Raw genomic sequence first — 18389 nt, 5'->3', positions numbered from 1 at the left:
CATTTGTTCACTCAGTTTGGCAGAGGTTGAGCAGAAGTAGAGATGTCCCTCCTGTTGATTGATGCTCACTGCCTAGTGAGCAGAACCCGCTGTGGGGCCCAGTCCTCTTCAGATCACTGAGCAAGCCCACCTTCAGGCAGAAGGGCAGGGGTAACGTGGTGGGTATCAAGACATTGCCAGGTCTAACTGCAAAGCAACCCCCACTCTCACTAAAAATAGACGTGTGTGTGTGTGGGTGTGTATATGTGTATTTTAAATTAAACAACCCCCCCCCAAAACCCTCATAACACTGTCTATGTATCCTTCAATTTTCATCTCCTGACTTCTTTAAAAAATGAAAATAGAGTCCTACTCTGAGAGATGAGGAATCCCCAATTTTGGCAGATTCTATATATGTGTATTGTTTAAATAAAGGAAAATAAATGAAATTATATTCTATATTTCATTCTATAATTTGTTCTTTTCATTTTACGCTATATTACCTATATGCTACCACCTAAATTCATTCTTTTTTTTTTTTTTTTTTTTTTTGAGATGGAGTCTTGCTCTGTCAGTGCAGTGGTGCGATCTTGGCTCACTGCAACCAAACCTCCTGGATTCAAGCAATCCTCCTGCCTCAGCCTCCTGAATAGCTCAGATTACAGGCATGCGTCACGACACCCAGCTCATTTTTGTATTTTTAGTAGAGATGGGGTTTCACTATGTTGGCCAGGTTGGTCTTGAACTCCTGACCTCAGGTGATCAGCCAGTCTTGGTCATTCTATTTTTTATAACAGTTTTATAATAAATATAGGGCCATAGTTATAAAGGATCTTGTTATAAAATTATTATAAAAATGTACCATCACATGAATGCACCACAAATTACTGAAGCTTTTTTAACAAATATTTTACATTGACTCCAATTTTCAATTGTTCAAATCATGTTTTAGTGAATATTCTTTTGTGTATCCCCTTAAACTCTAGAGTGCAGTTTCTTAGAAATAAAATTGTTGGTCAAAAGATACATGCATTGTAAATTGTGTTAGTTATAGGTAGACTATCCCTTATGTGAAATACTTGGTAATAGAAGTGTTTCAGATTTTGGATTGTTTAGTATTTGCATGTATTTATCAATTGAACATCCCTAATCTGAAAATCCAAAATCTGAAGTGCTCCAATCAACATTTCCTTTGAGAATGACCTGTAAGCTTCATGTCAATGCGCAAAAACATTTCAGATTTTGGAGCATTTTAGATTTCAAATTTTTAGATTATGGAAGCTCAACCTATATTAGAAAATTTTTTTCTACAAACATGGTACCAATTTATATTCTCACAATAGTATATTACAATATATGTATCCTCCTTTTGTTTTTTGTTTTTGTTTTTGTTTTGAGTCAAGGCCTTACTCTATCACCCAGGCTGGAATGCAGTGGCCCTATCACAACTCACTGCAGCCTCAACCTACTGGGCTCAAGTGATCTTCCTGCCTTAGCCCTTCGGGCAACTGGGACTACAGGCATGTGTCACCACTCCTGGCTGTTTTGTATTTTTTTGTAGAGATGGGGTTTCACCATGTTGCCCAGGCTAGTCTTGAACTCCCGGGCTCAAGCTATCTGCCCACCTTGGCCTCGCTAAGTGCCAGGATAACAGGCGTGAGCCACCACACCCAGCCAGCCTCCTTTTGTTTTAATAATTATTTTTCTAATTAGAACTCAGAGTGTGAATCTTTTTTATATGTGAACTATTTATTATTTCTTCTCATGTGATTTGCTGTGAATGTAGTGTTAATTCTTTAGTTAAATTGGCCCTGTAAGATGCTGCTCAAGGACCAAAACTAGCCCCTAAGTTTTCTCTTTTATTGACAACTGGGGACATATTAGGCACAGGCATGCTTTGTTTTATTGCACTTTGCAGATACTGTGATTTTTACAAGTTGAAGGTTTGTGGCAACTCTGTGTTGAGCAAGTCTGCCAGCACAATGCTTCTAACAGCATGTGCTCACTTTGTGTCTCTGTGTCACATTTTGGTAATTCAGGCAATATTTCAAGCTTTTTCATTATTATTATATCTGTTATGGTGATCAGTGATCTTTTACAGTGCTATTGTTACTGTTTTGGGACACCATGAACCGTACCCATATAAGACAGAGACCTTCATCCAAAAATGTTATGTGTGGTCTGACTGTTCCACTAACTGGCCATTCCCCTGTCTGTCTCTCTCTCTTAGGGCCTCTCTATTCCCTGAGGCACAACAATATTGGAATTAGGTGAATTAATACCTCTAGAATGACCTATAAGTGTTCAAGTGAAAGGAAGAGTCACAGGTCTTTCACTTTAAATCAAAAGCTAGAAATGATTAAGCTTAGTGAGGAAGTAATGTCAAAGGCTGAGATAGGCTGTAAGCTTGGCCTCTTGCACAAACAGTTAGCCAAATTGTAAACGCAAAGGAAAAGTTCTTGAAGGAAGTTAAAAGTGCTACTCCAGTGAACACACGAATGGTAAGAAAGTAGAACAGTCTTAATGCTGATATGGAGAAAACTAGTGATCTGGATGGAAGATTAAATCAGCTAAAGCCTAATCCAGAGCAAGGTTCTAACTCTCTTCCATTCTATGAAGGGTGAGAGAGATGAGAAAGCTCCAGAAGAAAAGTTAACAGAGGTTAGTTCATGAGGTTTGTGAGGTTTAAAGATGCCACCTCCACCATGTAAAAGCACAAGGTGGAGCCGTAACCACTGACGTAGAAGCTGAGCAAGTTATCTAGAAGATCTAGCAAAGATCTAAGGCTACACTAAACAACAGATTTTCTTTTCTTTTCTTTTCTTTTTGAGACGGAGTTTCACTCTTGTTGCCCAGGCTGGAGTGCAGTGGCGCAATCTCAGTTCACTCCAACCTCCACCTCCCGGGTTCAAGTGATCCTTTCACCTTAGCCTCCTGAGTAGCTGGAATTACAGGCTTGAGCCACCACACCCAGCTAATTTTTGTATTTTTCATAGAGACAGGGTTTCGCCATGTTGCCCAGGCTGGTCTTGATCTCCTGGCCTCAAGTGATCTGCCCACCTCAGTCTCCCAAAGTGCTGGAATTAGTGGCATGACCCACGGTGCCCAGCCCAAATTTTCTTTTCTCTTCTTTCTTTCTTTTTTCTTTTTCGTTTTCTTTTCTTTTCTTTTTCTTTTTCTTTTTTTTTTTTTTTTTTTTTTTGAGACAGAGTCTCCCTCTCTTGCCCAGGCTGGAGTACAGTGGTGCAATTATGGCTTACGGCAGCCTCAACTTCCTGGGCTCAGGTGATCCTCCCAGCTCAGCCTCATAAGTAACCGGGATTATAGGCCCGTGCCATTATGCTTGGCTAATTTTTGCATTTTTTGTAGAGACAGGGTTTCGCCATGTTGCCCAGGCTGGTCTTAAACAACTGGACTCAAGCAATCAGTCAGCCTTGGCCTCCCAAAGTTCTGGGATTACAGGCGTGAGCCACCACGGCTGGCCAACAACAGATTATCAGGGTAGGCAGAACAGTCTTACATTGGGAAAGATGTCACCTAGGACTTTAATAGATAGAGAGAAGTCAATGCCTGACTTCAAATCTTCAAAAAACAGGCTGACTGTCTTGTTAGGGTCTAATGCAGCTGGTGACTTTAAGTTGAAGCCAATGCTTATCTACCAGCCTGAAAATTCTAGGGCAATTAAGAATTATGCCAAATCTACTCTATCTGTGCCCTGTAAATGGAACAACAAAACCTGGATGACAGCACATATGATTACAACCTGGTTTACTAAATATTTTAAGCCTACTGTTGAGACCTACTGCTAAGAAAAAAATGTTATTTTAAAAATATTACTGCTCTTGACAATGCACCTGGTCTCCCAAGACTTCTGATGAAGATGTACAAGGAGATGAATGTTTTCATGCCTGCTTACAACATTTATTCTGCAGCCCATGGATCAAGAAGTAACTTGGGGCCGGGTGCAGTGGCTCACTCCTGTAATCCCAGCACTTTGGAAGGCCAAGGCAGGCAGATTACTTGAGCCCAGGAGCTCAAGACCAGCCTGGGCAACATGGCAAAAAGCTATCTCTACAAAAAATACAAAAATTAGCCAGAAGTGGTGGTGTGCACCTGTAGTCCCAGCTGCCAGGGAGGCTGAGGATCACCTGAGCCTGGGAGGTCAAGGCTGAGCTGAGATCATACCACTGCACTCCAGCCTGAGTGACAGAGTGAGACACCATCTCAAAAAAAAAAAAAAAGTAATTTTGATTTACTTCAAAATTTTCAGTCTTATTTAAGAAATACATTTCATAAGGCAATAGCTGCCATAGATGGTGATTCCTCTGACAGATTTGGACAAGTAAATAGAATACCTTCTGGAAGGGATTCACCATTCTAGATGCCATTAGGAACATTCATAAGTCAGATCCAGTGGCATGCACCTAGCTACTCAGGAGGCTAAGGCAGGAGGATTACTTTAGGCCAGGAGTTCAAGGCTGCAGTGTGCCATGATTGTGCCTGTGAATAGCCGCCGTACTCCAGCCTGGGAAACCTAGTGAGACCCTATCTCTAAAAAAATATGTGATTCATGGGAGGAGGTCAAAATATCAACATTAACAGGAGTTTGGAAGAAGTTGATCCAACCCCCACAAATGACTTTGAGGGGTTCAAGACTTCAGTGAAGGAAGTGACTGCAGATGTGGAAAAAGCAAGAGAACTAGAATTAGAAGTGGAGGCCAGGCATGGTGGCTCATGCCTGTAATCCCAGCACTTTGGGAGGCTGAGGTGGGCAGATCACTTGAGGTCAGGAGTTCAAGACCAGCCTGACCAACATGGATAAACCCCATCTCTACTAAAAATACAAAATTAGCCAGGCATGGTGGTGCATGCCTGTAATCCCAGCTACTCGGGAGGCTGAGGCAGGAGAATCGCTTGAACCTGGGAGGTGGAGGTTGCGGTGAGCCGAGTTCGTGCCATTGCACTCCAGCCTAGGGAACAAAAGTGAAATTCTATCTCAAAAAAAAAAAAAAAAAGTGGAGCCTGAAGATGGGACTGAATTGCTGCAATCTCATGATCAAACTTGAACCAATGAGAAGTTGCTTCTTGTGGATGAGCAAAGAAAGTAGTTTCTCAAGATGGAATCTACTCCTGGTGAAGATGCTGTGAACATTGTTGAAATGACAACAAAGGATTTAGATATTACATAAACATCATTGATAAAGCAGCAGCAGGGTTTGGGAGGATTGGCTCCAATTTTGAAAGAAGTTCTACTATGGATAAAATGCTATCAAGCAACATCGCATGCTAGAGAAATCTTTCATGAAAGGTAGAGTCAATTCAGGTGACAAACATCATTGTTGTCTTATTTTAAGAAATTAGGGCCGGGTGCGGTGGCTCACGTCTGTAATCCCAGCACTTTGGGAGGCTGAGGCGGGTGGATCGCTTGAGGCCAGGAGTTCGAGACCAGCCTGGACAACATGGTGAAACCCTGTCTCTACTAAAAATACAAAAATTAGCTGGGCATGGTGGCAGGCGCCTGTAATCCCAGCTACTTGTGAGACTGAAGCACGAGAATCGCTTGAACCTAGGAGGTAGAAGTCGCAGTGAACCAAGATGGCACCACCGCACTCCAGCCTGGGTGACAGAGCAAAACTTTGTCTCAAAAAAAAAAAAAAAAGAAAAAAAAAGAATAGAGACAGCATTTCCTAAGTCTGCCTGCCTGCCTATCATCTTACCAACCCTAAACTGCCTAGATTTATGGAAGGGAAAAGTTTAACTTTTCTAAGCTCCTACTGTGTTGAATTTGCTGTCACTTGCAGCCAATACAAATCCTAACTGATACAGAAGGTGCTATTACACCAGAAGAAGGGAAAATTTCCGGGTAAACAAAAAATCCAAATGTCTCTGCACAGATTTTGTCAATAACTTTTCAAAAATCTCCCATTAGTTATCCACAAGGTGAATTTTCTCACTTCCTTTAAGTTCTTGCCAAACTATCACTTTTGTCTTTAAACACTTTCATCGAGATATAATTGATATACAATAAACTGCATGTATTTGAAGTGTACAATTTGGTAAGTTTTGACATATGTATATACTGTCAAGCAATCACCACACAAGATAGGGGATATATTCATCACCCACACAAGTTTCCTGTACCCCTGTCCTTCTGCCCCTCTCTAGCCACCCCTCCCCAGGTAATCATTTATCTATTTTCATCACTATAGATGACTTTCCATCTTCTAGAGTTTTATATAAATGAAATACTACAGTGTGCCTTATTTTTTTCTAGATTCTTTCACTCAATGTAATTATTTTGAGATTCATCCATGCTGTTGTGTATATAAATAGTTCATTGTTATTTACTGTAAGTAGTGTGCCTTTGTTTGGATAGATCACAGTTTGTCTATTCACAAATTAATAGACATTTGGATTGCTCCAGTTTTTTGCTATTACAAAGAACTCTGCTATGAATGTTAATGTACAAGTATTTATATAAATATATGCTTACTTTCCTCTTGGGTAAATGCCTAGGAGTTGGCTGGATCATATGATAGATATATATTTTACTTTTTGAAAAACTTCCAAACTAATTGGTATCATTTTGTATTCCCACCAGCAGTGTATGAAGTTCCAGTTTCTTCACATCTTTGACAACAATTTCCTATTATATGGCTGGATAGTGGTAACTTATTGTGGTTTTAATTTGCATTTCCCTAATGTCTAATGATGTTGAGCATCTTTTCATATGCTTAGTTGTCATCTGTATAGCTTCTTTGGTGAAGCAACTGCTCAAATAGTTTGCCCATTTTTTATTGGATGTTTGTCTTCTTATGTAGTTGTAAGAGTTCTTTATATATTCTGAGTACAAGTTCTTTATGAGATGTATCCTTTGAAATGTTCTTTCCTGGTTGATGACTTGTCTTTTCATTATCTTAACAGTATATTTTGAAGAGCTGAAGTTTTTAATCTTGCTGAAGTTGAATTTCTTTCTTTCTTTCTTTTTTTGAGACGGAGTCTTGCAATGTCACCCAGGCTGGAGTGCAATGGCGTGATCTCGTCTCACTGCAACCTCCACCTCCCGGGTTCAAGAGATTCTCCTGCCTCAACCTCCCAAGCAGCTGGGATTACAGGCGCCTGCCACCATGCCCGGCTAATTTTTTGTATTTTAGTAGAGACGGGGTTTCACTATGTTGCCCAGGCTGGTCTCAATCACCTGCCCTCGTGATCCGCCCGCATCAGCCTCCCAAAGTGCTGGGATTACAGGTGTGAGTCACTGTGCCCGGCCTCTTTTTCTTTTTGTTTGAGACTGAGTCTCACTCTGTCACCCAGGCTGGAGTGCAGTGGGACCATCACAGATCACTGCAGCCTCAAGCTCCCCGGCTCCAGCGAGCCTTCCACTTCAGTCTCCAGAGTAGCTGAGACTATAGGCATATGCCATCATGTCCAGCTAATTTTTAAATTTTTTGTATAGACAGGGTCTTTCTATGTTGCCAGGGCTGGTCTGGAACTCCTGGGCTCAAGTGATCTTCCCGCCTCAGTCTCCCAAAGTGCTGTGATTAGAGGCATGAGTCACTGTGCCCAGTTTTAATTTTCTTTTATGGATTTTGGTGCTGTACCTAGGAAATCTTTACCTGACCTAGTATCACAGACTTCTATTTATAAGAAATGTTATAGCTTTAGGTTTTATGTTTAGGCTATGATCCATTTTGAGTTAATTTCTGCATATGATATATGGATTGGGGTTCATTGTTTTCCATCTGGATATGCAATTGTTCCAGCACCATTTATTGAAAAGACTATCCTTGACCCACTGAATTTTCTTCATACATTTGTTAAAAATCAGCGTCCATAATATGTGGGTATTTTTCTCAGACTCTCTTGTCATAGTCAGTTTGGGCTGCTATGACAGAGCACCATAAACTGGGTGGTTCATAAACCACAAAAATATTTTTCTCATAGTTCTGGAAGCTGGAAGTCCAAGAGAAGGTGCCAGCATGGTAGGGTTCTGCTGAGGGCCCTCTCCAAGTTGTAGATGGCTTACTTCTTGCTGTATCTTCACATAGCAGAGAACAGAGAGGGAAAGCAAACTCTCTCATGACTTTATAAGTACACTAATTCCATTAATGAGGTCTCCATCCATATGACCTCATCTAAACCTAATCACCTCTCAAAGGTCCCACCTCCTCATACCATCATATTGGGCAGTAGGGTTTCAACATATAAATTTTGAATAGGACACAAACATTCAGTCCATACCACTCAATTCCATTGTTTTGTTCTATTTTTCTATCTTCACACCAATAATACACAGTCTTGAATACTGTATAAGTCTTTATAAGTCTTTAAATCAGGTAGTATTTGCCTTCTAAATTTGTTTTTTTTTTCCAAAATTGTTTTGGTTATTGCAGTATTTTACATTTCCATATAAATTTTATAATCAATTTGCAAATTCCAAAAAAAGTCTGCTGGGATTTTGATTTGAATTGCTTTGAATATGTAGAACAAACTGGAAATAATTGACATCATAAAAATATTTAGTTTTCTGGATCAGAACAAAGTATGACTCTCCATCTATTAAGTTATTCTTTCACTTCTTTCAACAATGTTTTATAGGGTTCAGTGTATAGGCTTTTCACATCTTATGTCAGATTTATCTCTATGTATTTAATGTTTTTTAATTAAAAAATTTTTATGAATCAAGAAAGAGCTGGAGTATTATATTTGTGACACTATTGTAAATGATATTTCAAAATTTCAATTTATAATTCTTTGTTACAAATGTATAACAATACAATAGATTTTTGAACGTTAATCTTGTATCTTGAGGCCTTGCTAAAGTCATTTATTAATTCTAATAGTTTTTTTTTTTTTTTTTTTTTTTGGAGACAGGGTCTTGCTCTGTCCTGCAGGCTGGAGTACAGTGATGCAATCATAGTTCAATGTAACCTTGAACTCCTGGGCTCAAGCAATCCTCCCACCTCAGTTTCCCAAGTAGCTGGAACTACAGGCATGAATCACTGTGCCTGGCTAATTTCTTTTGTTTGTTTTTTATTTTTGTAGAGACAGGGCCTCGTTAAATTGCTCAAGCTGGTCTAGAACTCTTGGGCTCAAGCAATCCTCCCACCTCAGCCTCCCATAGTGTTGGGATTATAGGGTTGAGCCACCATGCTCAGCCTATATCTATTTTTTGTTTATTAGTTCTAGTAGATTTTGGGAGATCCTGTCAGACTTTCTACATAGATGATTATTTTATTTGTAAATAAAGACATTTTTACTTCTTCTTTTCTAATTTGTATCTTCTTTTTAAATTATATTGCCTAGAACCTCTAGTATGATGTTAAGCAGAGATGATGAGAATGATTTTCAATAGTAGGTAGAAAGTACTTAGTCTTTTACCATTAAGTATGATGTTAGCTGTAGGTTTTTCATAAAGGCCATTGTCAAGTTGAGGAAGTTCACTTCTAATCTTTCTCTGTAGAGAAGATTTATCATCAATGGATCCTGGATTTTGTTGAATGATTTTCCTGCATCTATTGAGATGATCATATGCTTTTCCTTTTTCAGCTTGTTAATATGATAAATTACATTGATTTTCAAATGTTAAACCAATTTTGCATTCCTGGGTTAAACTGTATTTGGCTATGATGTACTGTCCTTTTTATATATTATTGCATTTAATTTGCTAAAAATATTTTTAGAATTTTTGCAACTATATTTATGAGGGATATTTGTCTATAGTTTTCTTATAATGTCTTTGTCTGGTTTTTGGTATCAGGATAATACTGGCCTTATAGAATTATTTGGGGGAAAATTCTCTACTTTTCAATTTTCTGGTAAAATTTGTATAGAATTGATATTGTTTCTTCCTTCTACATTATTTAGAATTTACCAGTTAAGCAACTTGGACTTTTCTTTGTGGGAAGATTTTTTAAAACAAATTCAATTCTTTAATAGATATAAGGCTATTCAGGTTACTTATTTCTTCTTGAGTGAATTTTAATAGTTTCTGTCATTCAAAAAATTTATCCATTTCATCTATGCTGTTAAATTGATATGTAAAAAGTTTCTTATAATATTTCCATATTATTATTTTAATAACTATAGAATCTTTAGTGATGTTACCACTCACTTTCTTGATATTGATAATTCATATATTCTTTCTTTTTTCCTGACAAGTCTGGCTAGAGATTTATCACTTTTATTATCTTCTCAAAGAACCAGCTTTTGGTTTCATTAATTTTTTCCTACTGTTTTTGCCTTTTCTTTTTTATTTATCTGTATCTCATATTTATTATTTCTTTTCTTCTGCTCACCCTTAGTTGAATTTGCTCTTCTTCTTCTAGTTTCTTAATTTTTTTTTTTTTTTTTTTTTAGAGACAGAGACTCACTATGTTGCCCAGGCTGGCCTCGAACTCCTGGGCTCAAGCAATCCTCCTGCCTCAGCCTCCTGAGTAGCTGGGACTATAGGAGCACACCACTGTGCCTTGTTCTTAAATTAGTTTCTTAAGTTTCAAAAGAATTTTGCTTGTTTTTGTTGTTGCTGGCAGAAGAGTAAATCTAGTTCCCAAATCCCATCGTGCCTGGAAATGAAATAGGATTAAGTTCATAATCATGTCTTCATCAAACTATTTTTGATCACTGAGCCCAGATCTTTCTTTTCATATTTGTTAGGCCTACAGATTCCAAATCTGCTAGAGACAGGGCCTTGCTATGTTGCCTAGGCTGGAGTGCAGTGACACAATTATTGCTCACTGTGGTTTTGAACTCCTGGGCTCAAGTGATCCTCCTGTCTTGGCCTCAGAGTGCTAGGATTTCTGGCATGAGCCACTGTACCTGACTTGGTTTTCATTTGTTCATTTGAGCAAAATTGGAAAAAAATTGATAGTTCTTTCTGAGTGAAACACCTATCCTTTTTATATTCTATGCCCTTACTTTGTGTCTTAATCCATTAGTGTTGCTATAACAAAACACCTGAGACTAGGTAACTTATAAACAACAGAAGTTTATTTCTCACAGTCTGGAGACTAGGAAGTCCAAGATCCCAGCAGGTTCGGTGTCTGATGAGGGCCCGGTCTTCCCTCCCAAGACAGTGATTTGTTGAGGCATCCTCTGGAGAGGAGAAACACTGTGTCCTCACATAGAGGAAGGGATAGAAGGGGCAAAAAGAGGCAAACTTTCTCCATCAAGCCCTTTATAAGGGCTCCTAATCTTATTCATGAGGGTGAAGCTGTCATGACTCAATCACCTTTTATAGGCCACACCTCCTAATATTGTTGCATTGGGGATTAAGTTTCAATATGAATTTTGGAGAGGACAAAACATTCGAATTATAGCATTTTGTACTTTGTGAGCTTAGAGCTCAACACATTTTTAAAAAAGAAATAATCACTGCTAGCATTTTTAGCAGTAAAAGCATGACTGGCAATCTAAGGGAAGAAAATATTTTAAAAAAAAAGCTCACAAGATGCGGTGACTCACACCTGTAATCCCAACAGTTTGGGAGAGTGAGGCAGCAGGATCACTTGAGTTCAGGAGCTGGAGACCAGCCTGGGTAACATGGTGAGACCCCGTCTCTACAAAAAATTTAAAAATTAACAGAGTGAGGTGGTGTGCACCTGTAGTCCCAGCTACTCAGAAGTCTGAGGTGCAAGGATCCTTTGAGGTTATAGTGAGCTGTGTTCTTGCCACTGCACTCACTCCAGGCTGGGTGACAGAATGAGACCCTATCTCAGAAGCAAAACAAAACTCGAGGATAACTGGGCATGGTGGCTCACACCTGTAATCCCAACACTTTGGGAAGGCAAGGTGGGAGGATAGCTTAGGCTAGGAGTTTAAGAGCAGCCTGGGCAACATAGCAAAACTCTGTCTCTATTAAAAAAGAAAAAAACCTCACTGATCTAATCATGCCCCAGGGTTTATCCATGTGCGCTCAAGAGAAGGAGTAAGTGATAGCCTTCATGGCTCAGGAGGATCACAGGTAATGTCAGCTGCCATGTGACTGAGCCATCCTGGAAGCAGATGCACCTTGGTAATGTATTCCTGGATTCTGACCTTTGGAAACTGTGTGAAATAAATGTTGCTTTAAGCTGCTAATTTTGGGATAATTTGTTATGCAGCAATAAATAATACAGATTCATAATGAAATAGGAGTTTCTAGGATTTGAGATAAATAGTAGCAGGTTTCTAGAACTCACAAGGCACCAGGGTAAATTTCTTTGCCATATTGTGTACAAAGCACTCAGAACACTGTTGAATAAACAGTACTCACAGGTTGAGAGAGTCCAGGGACCATGTGGGACCAATGCCCCAGCAATGCAGATTTCTGTGGTAAATGGTTTCAGGGAAGTGGTTCTGTGTTTCCTGAGAAGTACCGGATGTTTTTTATGGTGATAAGAGAGCCAGAAAGAGTTTAGAGAGTTCAAGAGAGGAAAGGTAAGAATGCCAGGGCTCAGAAATTGGAGGGCTATTTTATAGAGTAATGAAAAGAGGAGTTTTCTTTATTTTTACCCTGTTAATTTAACACTACTGCATTCAGAAACTTTAGAAAATATAGGTAGGCAAAAAGAAGAAAATTAAAATCACCATATGGAAATAATCACTGTTGCCAGGCTTAGTGGCTCACACCTATAATCCCAGCACTTTTCTTTGGGAGGCCAAGGCAAGAGGATAGATTGATTCCAGGAGTTTAAAACCAGCCTGGGCAACATAGTGAAATCCCATCTCTACAAATAAATAAATAAAAATAAAAAGAGGCTGAGTGTGGTGCCAAAGTGGAAGATCACTTGAGCCCAGGAGTTCAAGACCAGCCTGGGAAACATAGTGAGGCTTCATCTCTATAAAAAGAAAAATAAATTTTAAAAAAGAAATAATCACTGCTAGCATTTTTATCATGTTACTCTGACAAATAAATAAGTGAATATAGACAGACTGACCCACCCATAAAGGCAGTATTTCAGTTGCTCCTTTTGAAGGCCATTTTGGCATTCTGTGAGCCTGGCTGCATGTGGATGGTGTGGCATGTGATATGACCAATGGAACCCATGGTCATGGGTCCATTCCTGTACCTCTGCTTCAAAGCAGGTCACTTGGCCAGATGTTATGCTGTGTGGGATTCCATGCCTGTGGATCAAGCATTCTATAAGCCCCTAGATAGCAGTCCTGGCTGAGGCTCTGTGGGTAGGAAAGGCAAACCCATACCTGGAATAGGCATTATCCTTGTGAAAGTGAACCACTAACCCTTTCAGAATAGGAGAGTTCTAATATCCAGGATGTTTTCCTTGAGAAATAATATGTTGAAGACTTAGTGATGGTCTCTGTTGCTGACAAGTTGAACATTCAGAGATAACTAGATTGGCTTTGCTCTGAGTCCATGCTGTTGGGCCCATATGTGGTCTCCACCTCTGCCATATGGTCACCCCACTCATGTGCCCATTATGTCAGCTCTGGGATTGCCAGTGATGCAGTCTGACTAATATCAATTGGCAGAGCCATTGTGTCTGCTTGGTTGTTTAATGTCTGGTGGATACTTTCTGGTAGACATGTGATACAACAGTCTTCATACTTTGTGCCTACTCTCCATGTCCATCCACTTCCTCTACCCAGATTTCCTTTGTCTCTGGTCTTCCAGTCCTCTGCATTCCAGGCCTTTAACCAGACAGCCAAGCCATTGGCCACAACCCAGGAATTTATATGTAGGCCATTTTTCCTTCCACCAAAGCAGATTCCCAGCTCTGTCCTTGGGAAAGATTTTTCCTTTCCACTGTCTTTAAGGGACACCTCTGAATGTGGCGATAATGCAGTCACCACTCATTTTTAGTATGCACTTAATGAGACGACCTATCTATAAACGAATCTTGGGCTTTTCCTTCCACTTTAACTCATCATAAGACACCTTTCACAAGGCCATTGGTATAAGCCATGGGAGAAGAACTAGTGCAACTGTAATAGGTGACACAAGGGCCTGAGCTATTTGCCCATAGAGCTGACTTGTACCTTCCGGTCCTACTTGGACTTGATTCTGGATATATCTGGATATACCATTTTCATCAACCGATGGATTGCTACTGGGCCCATCTAACTTTTTAACTTGATGTTATGGACAGAACCCTGATTACAATGGGAATAAGTTCTGAATGCATGGGTCATTTGATGTTCAATAGTCAAACATTCTGCCTCTGCCAGAGTAACTTGCCTTCTGCAACTCGACAAGGCAACAACTTGACAAGAACTGTTTTTCAAAAGGTATGTAATTTTCTGCTGCGGGTGGCATGACCTTTCTCCAGAATCCCAGGGGTCAGCCTTGTGATTCTCTCACTGGAGTTCTCCATAAGCCCCTCACTGCATCTTTTGCCACCACTGATACCTCCAACACCATAGGGCCTGCTGGATCATGTGACCTGAGTAGGGGGCTGCTTATACCACAGTCTGGACCTGATGGAGTGCCCTTTCTTGCTTCAAGCCCCCTCAAAGCTGTCAGCCTTCCATGTCACCCAGTATATGGGCAGGTGCAATATTCCTAAGTATGGGATATGTTGCATCAGAATCTAAAGAGACTTCCAGGCTCTGTGCTTTCTTCTTTGGGTTAAGGTGGAAGACGCCACAACTTGTCTTTTACTTTGGAGAGGTTATTCCAGCAAGTCTCTCACCACTGGACTCCTAAAAACCACACTGAAGTAGCTGGGCCCTGAAACTTCATGGAGTGTATCGACCAATTCTGGAATCCACATGTCTTACCAAGGCATCCAGCCACCTCTACCTGACCACGGGATACCTAATATGAAGTGAGTTGCCCATTTTAACTGGGACTTGTCTGAGACACCAAACCATAAATTTGGTAAGCCCAGAGCATTTCATCATTAAGCAGAATTGGCATACATAAGCTCAGGTTTAAGCAGCTTCTGAAGACTCTAATTAGTTAAGCAGGTGACCCTCACTCACAGTATGCCTATGCTTTTCACACTCAGCCCACAACTGTATCCTAATGGAAAGTTCCCTGTGATCAGTTGAGAAAGGAAGAAGGGATTCAAGCCTGGATAACAGATGACTCTCCATGGTGTGGTGTTACCAGTCAAAATTGAACCACAACAGCTGTCCAACTTAGATGTCTGAAAGACAATAAAGAATGTAAATCCTCCCACTGAGCATAACTTTGATCACTGCATGTCATGGTCCATTTGCTGAAAAAGGTGGACTGAGATGCAGATCTATGCACTTTCAAGGACAGGGGCTAAGTGTAAGGTCACATGTTCAAAAACTTGGAAGAAAGAACAGAACACCAAGGGATTGGTAGATGGAGATTTAGGGGAAATGTGTGTGAATGAATATCTCGGAATGATCCCAGAGTGTAAGAATATTTGTGTCTCATGTGAATGACCGTCAAATAGCCTTTGCGGTTGAGACGTTCTGAATAACCAGTGGACAAGATTACCCATTTTATGACTCTCATATTTTTTCCCCAAACACTTCTGTACTTGCACAATTATTTATGGACTTAATATGGGCCTCACCTCAGCAAAGCTAATCTAGCTACTGCCATTGCTTGAATGTCAGCCTGACCTTGAGCCCTCAATTCACTGCTATACTCAGCAAGAAAAGACTGCCACCTGGTGGCAGGTTGATTACATTGTCCTCTTCTTTGACTAAGGAAGAGCAATTTGGTCATTTATTCTTATTGGAATAGAAATTCATTCTGGGTAATCTGCCTTTCTTACCCGCCATACATCTGAGAGAAATATGATCTATAGATTTACTTACTGCTTCATTCACCATCATGGTATACCATAAAACATTGTTTCTGATTAAGGAGCTTATTTTATAGTAAAAGATGTAAAGCTGCTGGGCGCGGTGGCTCACACCTGTAATCCCAACACTTTGAGAGGCCGAGGTGGGTGGATCACCTCAGGTTGGAAGTTTGAGAATAAAGCTATTCATATGTCTATTGGATTCACTGGTCTTAACATGTATCTCATCCCCCCAAATTCTATGCAGAGATGCTATTCAAGGTAATCTACTCAAAATTTAGGTCCCCAGAAGGAATCAGGGCCCAGCTCCTGGGAAATGGGATGGCATGAATGAGGTGGGAAAGCAGGACCTTGGCTTCTAACCGGGGCTCAGGGTGCCCTCTGTAGAATAGAAGGATGGAAAAGCCATGAGACCCAGTAAGAAGGAATGAAAAAGGGGATCTGGCTTCTTTTCACCAGGACATTGTGTTCAGGCTGGCATTGTAGCATTTAGGGTTGCTCTCAGCTGGTGAGCAGCTAAGCCAGTTTTGTCATATCTCAGTATCCTAACATGCCTTTTTAATGCAGGCCTTTGTGCCTTTTCTTACACTGTTTTTTATATGCCCTTCTCCATTTATCTGATCACTACTCACGCCACAGCATCTCCAGAAAGTCTTCCTTTACTGGCCACATTAGCCCACAGTAACCTCTTCCTGAACCATATCACTTTCTGTCTGCATCATTTGTTTGGCATTTATCATATATTTTTCAATGATAAGTGGACATATCATGTCTTCCCAAGTAGATTCACAGGAGCAATTTCGTAGACCTCATAGTATGAGCACAGTAACCATCACAGTTATGGAGAAATGCATACTGAATGATTGATTGATATAACCGAGCACAATGAGGAGTAAGTGCCATAGGCATTCATGGAGGGAACTATCATAAGACAGTGCATAGCAGGCACTCAATAATCATTTGAGTGACTAAGTGAATGATCAAATTGAGTAATGGGTTGACATGACTGGGAGGTCACATAAAGGAGAGAGGACCTTACTTTTGCTTGAGGAATGGAGAAGATGTGTTTAGAGGAAAGGCATAAGAGGCGAGGGAGTGGGTATAGCCTCTCCCTTCTCAACAGTCTACTGCTGTGCTCCCGTCTCCTAGAATGTCTCCGGCCTTCTCCCTGCCCCACCATAATATTGCTTAATAAGGAAGTAAGATTACTGGGCAAACAAGCCACTGCTGCATAGGCAGGAAAGTAAACTTTGTTTCTGATGTGACCATGTAATCTTTCCTACCTTTAATCTCCAGTACCATGCCAAAGCAAAATACTTTTGTGAGTGGTGCTCAATCCCAGGATTTAGTTTTAAGCCTGTCCTAGTGCACAGGCTCAAATTGAGCAAATGTGTCTTCTGCCATCCATCTGGAGCGTTTTGACTCCTTCCTTAGCCCTGTGGTATTCTGGGAGGTTAGGCTCGCTGCTTAGAGAATTATGCTGTGGATTAAAACCAGACCACGTGGAAGGGAAGCCTGTGACAAACAAAAGCCATGACCTTCTCTGAGGTAATTATAGATAAACTCAGATTTTGCATAATTTCTTGGCTCTGCTGTATCAGGAGCTTGCTAAAGTCTTGTGTATTTTACTTAGTCATTTCTTCTGTCCCAGGGATGGGGGTTGGGAGAAGCTTTGGGATTGCTGTGGAAGGGAGAAGGTGCAAGTCTCAGACACTCTGGAAGGGTCTGGGTAAGTACAAGGATATTAGCAAGTTTAGCCTGGTGACTTCTAGATCCTCTGCCTGGAATGAGATCTTTGCGTAGGCGAACTGGAGGTCTCTAGGCTGTCAAGGCCAGTCACAAGCCACAGGTGCCTATTTTATAGCACGTACTTCCCTGCTTTCCCCAGGTGCCCATCATCCAGCAGATTTGTCTATAGATCATGGTATTATCTCCATTGCTTCTGAATCATTGAGTGTTTTTCCTGAGTCAGGATGCATTTATGAGGGCCACTTAATTTCTTTACTGTCAGTCATTTAATCATTTTTATTATTTATTACTAAACCTTTGCCTGAGTTTTTCTTCACTTCCTGGGTTTGTTTTTGTTTGTTTGTTTTTGAGACGGAGTCTCGCTCTGTCCCCCAGGCTGGAGTGCAATGGCGTGATCTTGGCTCACTGCAACATCCACCTTCCGGGTTCAAGCGATTCTCCTGCCTTGCCCACCGAGTAGCTGGGATTACAGGCGCACGCCACCATGCCCAGCTAATTTTTGTACTTTTAGTAGAGACTGGGTTTCACCACGTTGGCCAGGCTGGTCTCAAACTCCTGACCTCAAGTGATCTGCCTGCCTCGGCCTCCCAAAGTTCTGGGATTACAGGTGTGTGCCACAGCTCCTGGCCAAAATAGTTTTTCTTAACTACATTTATTCTGATTAATTATCTATATTTTTTCTGCCATCGGCCTTATTGAAAAAAAATTACTTTTTTAGAGGCATATAATGCCAAACGTATTTTCCTTTTTGGAATTCTTTTTGCTCTATTAAAGAGGTTTTTAATAAATTAATTTCATCAGGCAGTTTTAATTCTGTTTACTATTCATAAGCCTGGGAACTGATTAATATTCGGGGTTTCCCTTTTTCTATCCAAGTCCCTTTCTAACCATTAGGTCATGACAGTTTGCCAAGCAAAAAATCAAAAGGGCTACTGC

This window comes from Gorilla gorilla, chromosome 1 (genome assembly GCF_029281585.2).
Source record: "Gorilla gorilla gorilla isolate KB3781 chromosome 1, NHGRI_mGorGor1-v2.1_pri, whole genome shotgun sequence".
Classification (NCBI taxonomy): Eukaryota; Metazoa; Chordata; class Mammalia; order Primates; family Hominidae; genus Gorilla; species Gorilla gorilla.
Note: the sequence above shows the minus strand (reverse complement) of the source record.